This window comes from Danio aesculapii, chromosome 23 (genome assembly GCF_903798145.1).
Source record: "Danio aesculapii chromosome 23, fDanAes4.1, whole genome shotgun sequence".
Classification (NCBI taxonomy): domain Eukaryota; kingdom Metazoa; phylum Chordata; class Actinopteri; order Cypriniformes; family Danionidae; genus Danio; species Danio aesculapii.
In genome coordinates this window covers 13891792-13907251 of record NC_079457.1, presented here as the reverse complement: position 1 = coordinate 13907251, position 15460 = coordinate 13891792, and the positions used below count along the sequence as shown (strand labels likewise).

At 37.8% G+C, this 15460-nt stretch overlaps 1 protein-coding gene across 1 annotated transcript in view; it reads left to right on the top strand.

Annotated features, from left to right (window-relative positions):
* Nucleotides 1-360: 360 nt before the first annotated feature.
* The window catches only part of plxna1a (plexin A1a), a 454670-nt gene continuing 439570 nt past the window's right edge, over nucleotides 361-15460 (top strand). The window contains exon 1 of the mRNA XM_056449070.1: nucleotides 361-529. The gene's annotated coding sequence lies outside the window, so the exon portion shown is untranslated. The remainder of the gene's footprint in view (nucleotides 530-15460) is intronic.

Sequence of the window (15460 nt, the reverse complement as noted above, 5' to 3'; positions counted from 1 at the left end):
TGTTTGCGCACACTCGGCGAATAAATCTGATTCTGATTTCACTCTATTAGATAATTTCTAAATGTTTAAATTGGTTTTATTACTCACAATAATGGTTACAATACTCCCATAAAGCTGTTTTATGCATATCTTTATGCTTGGCTGGCGCACGCAAAAGACAAACAAACCATCGTCTCTGTGATTGTAATAAATGTGCATAGATACATCGACAGGTGGTGCAACGGACCGGTATTTAAGACTACAGACTAACTGTATATTTCACCATAAAGGCTCGAAGCGCGCTCAATGTCGCCGCCTGGCCGCTGCGCGAAATATTCGACTCTGGCAGAGCGTTGCGTTCCCGGAGACTCAAAACGAGGCTGCGTCTCGATGAGGGCGCGCGGACTGCATTCCTCCTCATTCATGCCGTACTGAGACTTCACACTAGGAAAGTGCACGCGGAGCTTTACACACTGCTGCCGAGGAAATGTACTCAAGTTTGAGATTTTACGCATGGCGAGGATAGTAAACCAAGGCATCAAGAGCACAAGTGAGTATCCTCGGCTCTTTACGCACAGGCGCTACTTTTCCATGCAGTTTTGTCTGGAGGAAAATGCAGTTTTTTGGCGATCAGATGTGCGTCGCGCGCTGTTTTCTTCTGCGTTCACCGTGAATGTATTGATATTTGATTGCGTCTCGAGCAGCCGAGGAGTGCGATGTGGTCATTTTATATGCGGTTTGACACCTCGGCGTCTATTAACTGACGCATTAAACAAGCTGATGTCTGCGCAGAGCAGCAATTGTGGATGACTAAGTTGGTTAGATTCCCTGTGGTTTAATTACTGAAATAAGTAACATGCAGGTTATTTGGGTACAGGGGCGTTCTCTGGGAATATGCAGAATGTAAGCGATGCTTTTGCTGGATAGCTCAGCGTACCACTGCATTTCACACTTTTAGGGATAAGCTTAACTGCTAGGGAGGGGTGTTGGATTTGTTTTAGATGTATAAACCAGGCTCTGTCCAGCACCTCTCAATTGTTCAGTTATTTGGCTATTGGATTGTCAGTATTAGTGTGACAGTTATGTGGGTTGGCTGTCTGTAAAATCTCGCCAAGACTGATTCAACCGGGAATTCACAAAATTGGATGTGGGTTAGAACGGTCGGGCTTGCATTGGAGAGGCAGAAATTTAGACCAATTTCTCATTTGCAATTCAACGCGTGGAGTATGTGCTTATGGCATTCACATTTAAACTTCTATCAAATTATAAAATCTTATATTATACTACTTTTATAGCGATTAAATGACCTCTTTTGTGGAAAAGGCTTTGCCTTTTTTGTTAGGCGGGCAGCTGTTAGATAGTCGAAGATTCTGTTTGTATGTTTATGTTTTGTATGGACGAGATGCTCTGGTTTATTCACTGAGGATGTCAGTAAAGTCTGCTTTGTACTTGAACGTTGTTGCGCTTTTTTAAGAACAAAGAAGTGACCAGATATGTGTGTGCTTGTAGTGAGTGAACTGAAAGATTGCATTTTTAAGCTTTCTGGCTTGTCCATCTACGGAGGATTCGGCACTGAATTGGTTTTTCACACGAATCAGCTCCACGCTGGCATGAATGCATTTTTTATTGAAAGGAAAGTGTTGAACAGAGAGCTCAAAATATAACCACGAACAGTTATCGACATTTAGTCGTTTAAAGGTTGACTTCAACCACTCAGTCAGCATTTAGCACACGTATCTGAAGATTTTCTAACTGCGAGTGCTCGTCTTCTGTTCAAAAGTTACATGTTTTGTGTAAACATCCTATTCCATGCTTGTGAAAAACCTGTTGTTTGTATAAAAAGCATACATTATGAGCAGAACCGCTAGACAATAGTCATGTTTCTCTTTTGATAAATTCTTAAAGCTCCGTTTATGGTTATTTTGTAGCGATGGAAATTCTGAGGGTTTTAACCATTTTCTTAACTGTTTTCTATCGGATCCACAGTCTACTAGGCTTCATTTATCAGGTTAGTTTTGATAAAGCAATATTTGTAAATAAGAATGCGTTATGCCTACAGCAATCTGTTGACAAATGGTGAGAAGAATGTTTAAACAAAACGTATATGAAAGGTTATCCGCGTTCAGTCGTTTGTTTACAGACTTTCTGTCAGCAGAAAGTGCTGCATTAAGTGAACCATAATGTTAATATATAACATGTAGGCTATTCATGTATATTAGCATACTCATTAGTTCTCGATTTATTTAAATAACCAGCCATTCTGTTGACTGATCTGACTGTGTTTTGGATTCACTGTAGAGTTTTCTTGAATTAGACACCCGCCCCCTTTTTTCTTATATAAACAATACAACTAACGAACTAATTTGTTTTCCCCAAATAAACCACTTAGTTAGCATCCTAATCTTACCAATAGAGTTTCTGGTTGTTTGGTGGAGTTTGTGTTATGAAGTGATGCTACAGTATCAATCTCAACGTTACAGGCTTAAATGTCCACCTTTATGTCAAAGCAGTTCACCTCAGTGGGAAACGAAGTGCGCCATGTCAGAATTAATCTCACTTTGAGTGGTTCTGTTCGGCGCACTCGGCCTTTGCTGTGATTGACGGATGTTTTAAATATCCCTGACATCCTCACCTTCGAGCTTGTCAGTGCCAGCCTCCTCTTGTGTCTTTCTGTCGGTGTGGAGTGGGCTTTATTAAAGCTCCGTGCCCACTTTACATGAGGCGTTGCGTGTAGACTCTTTTGGCGCCGTTTTCCACGCTTGTAACATCTGTGGCGTTTACAGGACGTCAGAGTTCGAGTCACAAGCTTGCATGGCATTTATAAATGAGAAGACTGCGGCTAGCTGTCACAGTTTGTGGCTTATTGCTGGGAATATTACCAGAGAATGATTGGTTAATTTTTTATTCATGTTTTATGACTTAATTGCTGTAGCACTGCAACTGTGTGTTGAACCCCATTGACCAATAGTGGTTTTAATATTTACTGTTTACCAAGCAAGTTCTAAAAATAGTTATTGGAAGGACAGAATGTTCAAATGAGACTAAAGTAGGTTCTTGAAAGCAAAATACTTTAGAAAAAAACTTTAGACATTTGAGTTATTGCCAGTGGTGGTAAATAACCTTCTGTACACTGAAAATTCTATTCAAAATCTTGCCCACAAGCATCTCTTCTTCACATTCTTCCGCTTTAGCTACCAGTTTGATGTTTCATGTTTTACTTTTCTTGAAAAGACGACTTTCTCATTACTTGTCTTTTTAGTTTCCTTCAATATCACTTCTAGGACAGACAATGATATCTTTTTGATTGAGTTTATCATAAAACAAAAGTTTATTTAATTTACTCTTCCAATCCATTATCAGCTCTTTCTGCACCTCAAATCTGCGGAGACGTCAAACTAATACAATAAAGGCAGTCAGGCCTGAAGTGTTTTGAAGCTGACTGTATCAGATCAGAGGAAGCGATAATAAAATTGTTTCTGTCTTCACTTTTCTTCTACTATGTACGTTTATATAAGTGCACACCGAAGGCTGGCAGATGGTTATCCCTCTGAGAAAGCGTGTGATATTTAGACGCCATAGAAATCTGACAGGAATAGAGATTAGTTTTTCATTTTTTTTATGTGATCAGTCTTATTAGCAGGTCTACTGTGTTGTATATTTTTAGTGCCTTGGTACGTGCAAAGAGCGATGCTGCATCAAATTCATTAACATTTCCTTTTACTGAGTTATTGAGTGCGTATAAATAGTGCTTTGGCTTGAGCGGGGTTTGGAGATTGAAGGGTCAGACCATGTTTTGTTTGTCATGGCCGTCGTCCAGAGGAGATGCAGCTTTTCCCGCTCCCACAACAGACTGGAGGTCTCAGCTGGGAACCTCAGTGTAGGATCAGTGCCACTCATGATGTCAGGACAGCAATGATGAGCTCTCATTCTTCTTGTGTTTTCCAGTCCTCTTTCTTTTCCACCACTCACTGAAATAAAAGAGCTAGCAGCTGATTTAGGAGGATAAAAAAGCCATTTGCATTCCTTTGTTTAGAGCTGCTGTATTTCTTGTTCTGCTGTCAACGTATGGGGCCGCTTGTGAGATTAGCTGCTTTCTTTGGTGACCACTGAAGCTTGACCATGACCAACAGAGTATCTCATTCCCGAAAAGATGAGTCAGCTGTATATTCAAATGCTGTATGATATTACATACTTAATTCCTCTGGGAATAAACATATGCTGATGTTCAGTATTTCAATATACCATGATAATGAACAAAATTGATATCCTGGCACTTCTAAATACTGTGAATTAGGGCTGCACAATATATTGTTTCGGCATCGTTATCGCAATCTGCAATAGTCACATCGTACAGTAGCATGTGCAATATCCAGTCATGATTATAGTTGATCAGGACACATCATTGCAAAGTTTATTCATAATGTAGTGAAAGTTTATCATTTGCATATTTTGTGACCTGAGATTATTATTAAGCATTTCAAGAGAGAATGAAAGCACAAGAAATTATTAATTTTGAAGCTTTAGATTAAAAAGATTATTTATACGATGAAGACTGTACAGTAGGGTTGGGCGATGCCGACCAATTTGGCATCGTACAATGTCTAATGTGAAACATAGCGATGTGCGATAGCATCGTTCTGTGTCTAAATGCTATATGAAGAAAATCATAAAAGGCCTTAACGCCTTTATTTCATTTGCATCTTTACTCTTTTGTATTTACCTGTGCTTGTAATTTGGTCTCACGACATTTCGTAACTTTTTGATTTAGTGGCTAATTCGTATGAATTCGTACGATGTCATTCTTACAGTTTAGTACGATTTGTTCATCCCTGAATGATGGTTAGGTTTAGGAGTGGGCTTTCCTTTTTAAAATCATACATTTTTGTATGACTGAACTCATATGAATTTGTACGAATTAGCTACTAAACTGAAAAAACGTAAAATAATTACATTTCCTCATGAGATCAGGCTGAATAATACTAGTAGTAATCAACCTAAAATTCTGAAATCTTTCAACAACAAAAAAAGCTTTTCAAGTCATCTGGTGATTTTGTATTTATTGCAACGTATTAATATATTTTAATATTGTGCAGCCCTGCTGTGATTAAATATTTATTATTTAAACTTACTTTTTAAAGAAGAGTCACAACATTGTATTTGCAGTAGTGTTTATATCAGCACCAATTACTTAGGGAATTATTTGGTTAGCTTAATAGTGATCATTTTCACATGTAAATCTTGCTACATGCTGAATCTGTTGATTGTACACATTAAAACTGCAGTAAGGCTCCAATAGTTAACATTAGTTAATTTAACTAAACTCATGATGAAAACTACAAAAGCTTCTTTTAACCTAAGCTGGTTAAAATTTGACCTGAAATTTTTTATGTAAAGACAAGTGTTAAAGTCATAGTCATAATCCGACTACAAGTCGTATTTGCTTTATTTTATTGGTAATTAGGAGTTAATAAGTAATTAAATTTTGTATTTTTTAAAACTAATATTAATACAGTACCTGTAATTTTTCTCACTGTTTAATTTGAACCAATTAACATATACCAAGGAGACTGTTTATAAATATTTTGCTGTTTAATTTGGTTGAGACATTTGTTTCCTCTAAATATGGATGTACAATAACGCAATACACTAATTATTTTTTGTTATTATACTTGTTAAAGTTGCAGCTTAAGGTTAGTATTGTGATATTCAATAAAATTCAAGTTTATTTATATGGTGCTTTTCACAATAATTATCATTCATTGACTGTACTACATTCAATGTCAAAATGAAAAAGGTCGAGGAGTTGTGTTTAGCAATATAAACATAGTTAACCTACAGTTCTACAGTATATAGTGTACTTCCCAAAAGGTGATGTTTAATACGTGTTCAATGAAGTGTTTGTGTTGTCCTTGAAGTACTTAGAGGGTGAATAAAAGAGTAAATATAACTGATACTCCTTATGGAAGGATAATATCGAGTACTGTTATAAAAGCTTCAGCAATTAATCGCAACAAGAAAATTCGATATTGTCAGAAGCCTAGGCGTAGATAAGTGATGTATTTATGGTGAAGAAAGTGTATCCACACGTTTTTCCCTTTTAGAAAAAGAACTAACCTGTTAATCCTTGACCCAGTTCTCGGAGTTTACTTCAGCTATTCGAGTCATGATAGAAATACCAAGTGTGACCTTTGACCTCATTGTTAGGTTGCATACCATTGTGAATGAAAGTGTGAAGGACTCTCAAATGAGCTTTTGTAGCCTTCGCCCATCTTGGGTCAGCCCTTGACCTCTTAACGCATATTGAACATTACATCAGTTAGCATTATTAGTGATACACGCTGTTAGAATTAAATTACAACGTCTGGGACTGTTAATGTACATCAATACCCGTCAGTGGTGTGGATTTCTCTTTTGGGACGGGGTGTGGGGGACCTTTCCACTCGCCTCTCCTTTCTAGTTTCCAGGACAGCGCATCTATCCCTCGGCCTTATCGGGACTTGGATCCGATCAATGCTATCTGCCATCTGCCTGCAGACTACAGCTTTACCACCACCCTCTGTGGAGTTTTCTATGGCCCCTACAACTGATCCTGGATAGCATTGTCATGGCACTCACAGTGTATTATGTTAAGCATAGGGTAGGTTTCACTGATGCCAAACCAGCTGTTAAGGGTGTTATTAACTGGTGCCGTGGTGTTTTTCCTTTTCGTTTGCCTGTTTTGTATCGGGAAGAGCTTTAGGGCTCTTGTAATGGAAGTCACAGGCTGGGAGCATCTCGAAGCCAAAATTTCTTTTTGCTGTATTTAAATGCGTCCATCACAACAGATCGCTTCAGGTCTTGTTTGAATCGTGCGCTTATTTACCCTTTTTGATGAAAGCATCCCTGGGAGCTTGGCTACAGGTAATGTGAAGTCCGTAATCAGAAGAGTCTCATGTGTTTATAAGGCTTTGCATGTGTATATAAGTAAAGCTAGGCTGTGTGTGCAAGATACGTTTCCAACCTTTCAGCTCGCAGTGGTCTGTTAAGGTTCGCTGTTTGTGATTCCTCCGTATGGTATAAGCAGTGTGAACTCAATAATAGACTATTTACTGTCTGGTTCATTTCATTTGGCCGTCGTCTCTCCTTGGATACTGCCGCTGAAGCACTTCCTCAGGCAGTTGTGGTTTGTGTACTGAAAGCCAGTTAAATAATGCAAGATCTCCAGACTGGCCGTGTAAGTAAGACTAAAAGTGATGGGGCCCAGGGGGACGTCCCTCTCCGAGGACTACAGACGCTTTAAGGGGTTAGCAGTAGCCATATACAGTACTGTATAGCCGTGTGCTTTTTTTATTTGTAGAAAATTTATACTATGCGCAGTTTATGGCATACTATACAACACTCCATAAATTAGTTTCAGCAGATCAATAGATAGATAAAGCTTGCTCTTGATAGATTGATAGATGCAATATTTCATGAAATTGAATTGCTTTTAATAAGAGCATTGAGCTTGTTAAGTCAAGGTCCTGGTGTTCAGTCGCCTCTTAATTAATATCTCATTAAAAAGACGGCGTGTATTGATCTCTCTTGGTAATGTTCAACCTTTAATGCAGCCAGAATGGATTTAGATAGTTGACCTCATCATCTCAACGGTTTCCACTTGCGGTTCATTCTGGCATTATAGATCAGGACCTTTGCTTTGTAAATTTGGCTGCTGGTGATCTTTGCTTGGCTGCTTTTGGGCAAAAAGCGGGTTTGATTTGGAGCTCGCTTTGTGAGTTGGTTTTCATTCAGGATTAGGTCTAATCCGGGTGAGAGAAACCAGCGCATTGGATCTGTCGCGGCAGGATTATCCGTTGCCCGAGTAACGGAGGACTGTGAAAGAGTTAATTGAAATCCCAAAGCGAGGTGATGTGTCGCCCTAATCTGGGCTGCCCCTTGACCTCTAACCTCATGGGGGGTCTTTGACGCGAGACCCTCTTGTCATCGCAGGGTTCTTGGGAGCTCCACAAAGTTCTCCTTCCGTAACAATGCTTCCAGACAGAGCAGCAGCCCGGGAAACAGAAATCATTAATCATGTTTCTAGCAGCTAATCATGTTTTTCCAGCAGTTTGAGAGTGGGGAAGTGAGAGAGTAGACTGCTGCTTTTTAAGAAGGTGATTATACCAACAACAGCATCAAATGAGTGAACTTTAAAAACTCCACATGCACGCCAGGGGAAAATGAGTTGAGTTTGAACTGAAATTAAACTATAGTTTCCTATATTCACCTGTATAAGATCATCAGATACCACATGCTGTTTAGACTATTTTGCTGCTCTCTCAAAGTGTGTTTACATTGGTTAATGTCGCAAAGTTTCTTTGCTAGTAAGCATTCATATCCTTCTCCTTATTTGCACTCCAATTGGTAGATTATGTTGAAGTCTTCAAGCATTGTATAGACTTAAAAAAGGAACGAGGGAGACAGAATCCAGTTTAAACCTGGTGTTTTTAGCCTCTAGTGCAAGGATTCTCAAACTCTGTCCTGGAGGTCCGGTGTCCTGCAAATTTTAGCTCCAACTTGGCTCAACACACCTGCATGAATGTTTCTAGAACGCCTATGCTGTTTCTCAATGTGCGTCTTTCGGCGATCTTGTGTAATGTCTTCATCCACTGCCAAAGTTCAGTTCCAATACTCAAGACCGCACGTTAAAGTTCCTGGATGTGTTCTTGATATCGAGGATGCATGGATGCAGACTTGAGCACTGAACTCACTCGAGAAGTCCGAGAAGGAGGTGGGAAGCGCAGCATTTTATATAGAATTTTTATTAAAGTTCAGAGATTAAACCTATTTACCGCAGGAGTTTCCCTAAATGAAACGGTAGATATAAACATTACCATTAAAACTTTATAAAGGCATAAACACATTAAGAGTGTTTATTTACTGAAATTCGTATTAAAATCGATTTTATTTATATTGTGCAACGTATATTTGTAAATACTTTATACATATTATATATTTTAAAAAGGGGAAAAGCAATAAATCGTTGAATGAATACTGTATTGTTAAAATAATTTTCATTCACCGTCTCCCGAGATCGCTCTCCAGAGGTGACCTGGCAAGACCGGTCTTTACAAGAACGCAAGTCGGTACTCTGCTTTCTTGGAATTAAGAAACAGCCCTAGTAATACTTTGGTTAGCTAACCCAGGCGTGTCTGATTAGGGTTGGAACTAAACTTTGTAGGACACCGGCCCTCCAGGACCAGAGATGTATAAAGTACTAGAGACCCAGACTTAAGTAAAAGTACAAGTACTCTATCAAAAAGTGACTTGAGTAGAAGTAAAAGTGCTCTTTAAGCACCATACTTAAGTGGAAGTACTAAAGTATTCAACATTTTTTGTACTTAAGTATTGCAAGTAGTTTATTTCAAAATTTACTACTCAAGTACTGAAAGTAAAAGTACAAGTATTGTTTAATGTAGTTATTAAAGAATGCAGTCAAAAGACATCATATTGTTTTGTTTATTTTAAATCTCTTTTTTGGGGGCACATCATTAAGCAGAACGAAAAGAAACGTGACTTACAATACTGTTTTTCTCTCACGCTAGAACCACAGATCTGACAGATTATAACAGCTTTAATACACACCTTTCAAAGTTGTGTGTCACAAAAACAGTCCATAATCCAATCAAAACGCTATTGAAACCCATTTTCGGAGCACATTTTACTGGTTGTGAACGCTGTAAACGAACGTTCTAATTCACTTGATTTTGATTTTATTGTAAAAAAAAGAAAACGTGTATATTACTGTGTTAAATGAAAATCTGAAATATTGTATGGCTTATGGCTATGATTTAGTATTCAAAAATGTTTCATTTTGATAATGTTTTAATTAAATTGGTCTTAAACTTCATATTTTTCATATTTTTATAGTATATTTATTCATTCTGGTACTTTTACCATAAACCAACATCTCAACCATTTGGTAGAGGCTGATATTTTAGAAATTATGGGATGTGTTGGGGGAAAATGTATTGATTGTGTTAACTAGCGACATTAGGAGTTAAGAAATGCAATAAATAAAAAAATTCTATTGGTTTTTTTTCTTGGTGTGACAGTTAAATGGTTACTTGTAATACAATTGTGTCCTTTAATACAGCAGTAATATATATGAACTGTACCCTTAATTTGACCCGCTCAAAGAAAACACTCTTTCTGAATGTATCAAACAAAACTCATGCACAGAAGACAGCATGAGCATTTATAGCAAATAAATGTAAATATTCTCCCGGCTGCTTTTTAAACGCTGGCAGGCGAAGTTTTACACCCCTTTGATTAGTTATTGTCTTCACCTTCTCAACAGAAAGGGCTGCTATCGGCTTTAGAAATGAAAGCGTTGTTCACTGATGGCGGGAAGAACAGCCGCGGTTACAGTCTATGTATGTATAATACGCGGTTATCACAGGTAATCTATAATAGACACAGTGGAGAAAACTTGCACCTCATACACGCCCAGGTCTGGATCCACAAGTATCGCTTTAACAGCCAAGAGGAGATGAACAGTTGAGTCTCACAACATTTCTCTGTAGTAGTGAAATAGCGGCTCGTGTGCTGTGCTGTGCTTCACTCGCCCTCGCGCCTCCGTCCTTCGCCATAGTATTGCGACACCGCACATAGGAGATAAATGACGTCAGTACGTAATAACCCGTTATGATCTATTACTGAACCGATATCGACCATTTTGACACCTCTAGTAACGAGTAACGATGCAGCTCATAAAAAATCTATCGGAGTAAAAGTATTAAACTCATCGAAAATATGTACTTAAGTAAAAGTGGAAGTAGGAGAAAAAAACAATACTCCAGTAAAGTACAGATACTGCCTTTTAGTACTTAAGTACAGTAGTGAAGTAGTTCTACTTCGTTACTATACATCTCTGTCCAGGACCGAGATTGAGAACCCCTGCTCTAGTGTCTGGTCTGATAGTCAGTATCTATGTTTCCATCCACCTATTTTTATGCACATTTTGGTTATGACCATAAAAAACGGTTGGTGGAAACATCATAATGCGCATAAGTTTTAAAAATGTGCATAAAAAAACGTATGCACATAACTGAGTAGGATAAACGTTTTCTTAGATAAGAAAAGATGCGCACAAACTACGATTAAAAACTCTTTTACTGAACAAATTCCAGTATGCACATTAAAAAAAAATAAATCATGTGATTATGTGATGATAAAAATGTGTGTGAATGGACAAACCAGCAGGCTGAGCACATTGTAAAATTTTTTAAAATGCATAAACATTTCAGTATTAGTGTTATCATAGTATTAATAACCTCCTGAATTAAGAGTGCCTGTGCTCCGCGTCTCACGCCTTGAAACGCCACCACGCGTTCATTGCATGTAGGCATTTGTCACCTTGGAATTATAAGGTTCTATTTGCGTTCTGAATGATATTGAGCTTCAAAGTTTTTGCATTCCATATAGCAGACAGTATTTGTGTAACATTTGTATTTTAAATAAAAATCTTGAAATGTAAACAACTTATAAAAAAACACCTCATATTGTAAATAAGTTGTCATTTAATAAGAATAGTCAATAACTTAGTTTTGACAAAATGTCAGATAGAACCTTATAATTCTAAGGTGACGATTTGTCTTCGGATGCACAAGTCATTTATTAAATGAAGAAAAGATTCACACAGCTTATACTACCGCAGCAAATTCCATTTTTTACTTTTGATATTTGGTGCCAGTTAATCAGGAAGTGACGATTTTGTTCTCTTTAACTCATTGGATGGAAACACTGCTTTATTTGCAGTATTCCTGTTTTGAGTATAAATTTAATTTGCAGCTTTGGATGGAAACCTAGCTAGTTTTTTAGTTAGAATGAGGACTGGTGAGAAGAGTACATTGTGCGAAATCAAACTTACAATTGATGATGGCATGGTTTAACTTCCTAGCTAGCATGCTTCAACAATATTTAAACGTGTAATGTGTACAAATTACAGATGGCCAGTATGCAGGGAAGATGTAGTGTTTGTCGCTGTTAGAATGTATTCATCTAAACTACGACTGTATGATTAATCAAAGATGATTGACATGCCAGTTCTGTAATTAGTAGTAAATCTCTGTTTACTACTTTACTACTGATCATAGAATAAGATGTGTATTACAATTGCAGTTTTGTTTAATTATGATTTCATGTCAATTTATTGTGCAGCTCTAGTCTACATTGTTTAACTATTTTTGTGCTGTATTTTTAAAGAATAACTATTTTAGTCTTATTTTAACTTTATCTAAGCTAAGTGGTAAATAGAAAGGTTAGAAAGGTTTTAAGTTCTTTCAAATATTTTTCTAAATATTACAAAGAAACTTTTCTTTCTTTCTTTCTTTCTTTCTTTCTTTCTTTCTTTCTTTCTTTCTTTCTTTCTTTCTTTCTTTCTTTCTTTCTTTCTTTCTTTCTTTCTTTCTTTCTTTCTTTCTTTCTTTCCTCTGAGAGGTTGTTTAAGTTGCATTTTGAAGCATGGGCCTCTCTGCAGAGCTCTGTTGAACATCAGCAGCCTGATTCCTTTAACATAGCCGGCTGCAGGCATTTTGTCTCCCTGGAAAATCTCCCCTCTCCCTTTCTCTCTTTCCCTCTCGAACGCACTCACTTTGAGTGGCTGGTTCTGGAAATGATTACTCTGCCAGACCAATGAGCAGGCTCCCCTTTGATGGGTCATAAACAGAGGTCGGAGGTCAAATTCCTTTCCCCAGATGGAATTCGCTTGACATGCTTCACTGCAGAGCCCGGAGGTGTCGTGTGGGATGGACTGTACGCTTGTCATCGTGCCTTAGTGGGTTAGTGTGAGCGTCTGTGCGGAGGATGCACCGGCAAATCTCCTTTGAGACTCTTTTGGCAGAGCAGGTTTGGGGGATGGGCGATATGGACTTAAAAAAACATAACATGGATAACATTGTCAATGATGATTATTCATAAATATCCACTGGGAGACCCTTTTTTAACCAGAAATAAGTTGTTGTGAGTGCAAAAGTAAGATAATGAATGTTTTATTCATATTGGAAACTGGTTGGGATAATAAATAATATAATAAGCATGCATAAACACCACATATTCAACACAAAATATAAAAACATCCAGTGATCGCTGTTGCATAGTAAAAAGAAGATAGAAAAGCCCAAACTATTCAAACATGAAGACAATAAATGCTTTATATGTCCTTTAAACTAATCTGGGTATTTTTATGATAATCAACTTAGTCTTCATCACAAAAAATACTGTACAATAGTATGATTTCTTCATCATTCTGTGTTATGAAGCCATGTCTGGTCTACACAATTTATATATATATATATATATATGCGCGCAGCGGATGCCCTTCTTCCAGCTACAATGCCCCAGCCGGGGCTCAAACCAGCGACCTTCTTGGTGTAAGGCGATTGTGCTACCCACTGCGCCACCATGCTGCCCTAACCCAGGTCATATTTATGCAAAATTATTTCGCACACATGCTAATGTGATATATTTATTCTATGCATTAGACAGCTCTGACCAAACCACTTTCAGATTCGAGACACAAAGACTTTCAAGATTTCTTTATTGTTCTCAGAATCCAAAATAGTGTTTATTGACATACTGTATAAGTGAAATATTACACATTTACTAGGATTTTGTTTGGCGATTGGTGCATACATAAAACAAATGACAAGATGCCCATTATTGGAGTATCCTATGCAAATTATAATCACTCTTTACCTTTAAGCCGTAGGGCTAAGAGGAAGGGCTAGATAGCCCTAGAAACTGAGATTTTTCAGGACCACACTCGAAACCAAGGGGTATGAAAATTTCCCAAAATACACCAGCTACAACAGCAGCATGGCTGCACACTGAAGTCAATAGATGCACAAATTAGTATTTTTTTGTCAATATTATGAACTTTTTCAACAAACACGCATATGTTTTAATACATTCATAATGGCTTTTGTGTTATATCATCATGCTTTAAAAAAAAAATTACTAAAATTTCGCTATCTATAATCCATAATAATAGTTATTCTATAGTATTCCCACAACATACTTTCACATCTGCCACATGATGACACTCGAATACCCTGTCAGAAAAGTCTAGTGGCTAAGAATGAGCTTTTTACTGTGTAACGTTACAGTATAACGTTAATGTTGTTTATGCGTTTATATAAATATATAGCCACAGTGTAAAGGAACAGTACAGTTACGAGCTTATTGCACTTTATATCGTTATGACAACATGATATTGTTGCCTTCAGTGATTTCCTGAAGATAAATACTAAAAAAGTAATGAAACTGGAATAACTGCAGCAGTCGCTATCGTCGATCTCCTTTGAAGTAAGAGATCGCAATGATATATGGGGTAAATTTTTTAAATTGGGATTGTTGCTAAAAGCCAATATGTTCCTTTTAGCCTTTGCACACCCTTCGTCATACTCTTGACGTGGCCCCTGACGTGCACCTCTCAAAAATAGAAGCTAGTCGACACAGCAATGTGCGCCAATGTGTGGATTAGTTGGCTTGGTAGCTGTAATAAGTGTGGGCGTGGCCGAGAGCCATGGGTGCAAAGCTAGGCCAATGGTGAAGTTTTTAACAAGTGTAGAGTCCCATGGAGGAACATCGGATAGATACGTTTGTTTTGTTTTTGCTTTGGTTAAAGTTGTTGAACATTTGGCCATTCCTGCCTCTTTCTTCCTTCAATGACTGTAAGTTTGAGCTACTTCTACGGTAACAACATACGCATTTCTTTAAACCTCAAAACACCGGCAATAAATTTTGGCACAGTGAAACATAGCCCACAGCCTACTAGCGTTTTAGAAGTGCTATTGCATAGACAGAATGCAGAAGTGTATATGCTCACATTGACGGATGCTACGTACACAGTATGAAATGTATGGTAGAGTGATGACTCAACGTTGAAGTATTAAGCCTGATTTACTCTTATGATTGGGGAGAATTTTACCAGTTTATGGCAAGCTATAAGATGTCACCCTTAACTATCCCTAGTTGTAATGCACTATGCTGCCTATACCTGTGGTTTGAATGAGGGAGGGAGATGACATCATGTGCAAGTGTGTATTTGTAAATGTCACTCTGATGGAATGACTAGTAGGTGTTCAGCCACAGGGGTGTTGGGGTGTGTGCCTTTACACCACCCCTGACAACCTGCATTTAACATGTGTTTAGAGCAGTGTGTGATTCGCTGTTTGTGAGGTGTTTTCTTTGCCACCTCTTGGAACCACTGAAAAGCTCCTTTGGGATGCTACAAGTTCTGACAGACTATTGCCATTAAATTTAGATTTTAGGTGGAAAACAGGTTCATGAAAGCATACTTGTATATGCAGAGAAATACTTGTCTCTAGACTGATTAGGCACCATAAAGCACTCAACTGTGTCTTTAGTGAGGCTTGAGAATGCTCGATGAATGCACATTATGCTGTTCAGTAGAAGTGGATTCTTTCATATATGAAATTTCCATTTTTATAGGGCAACT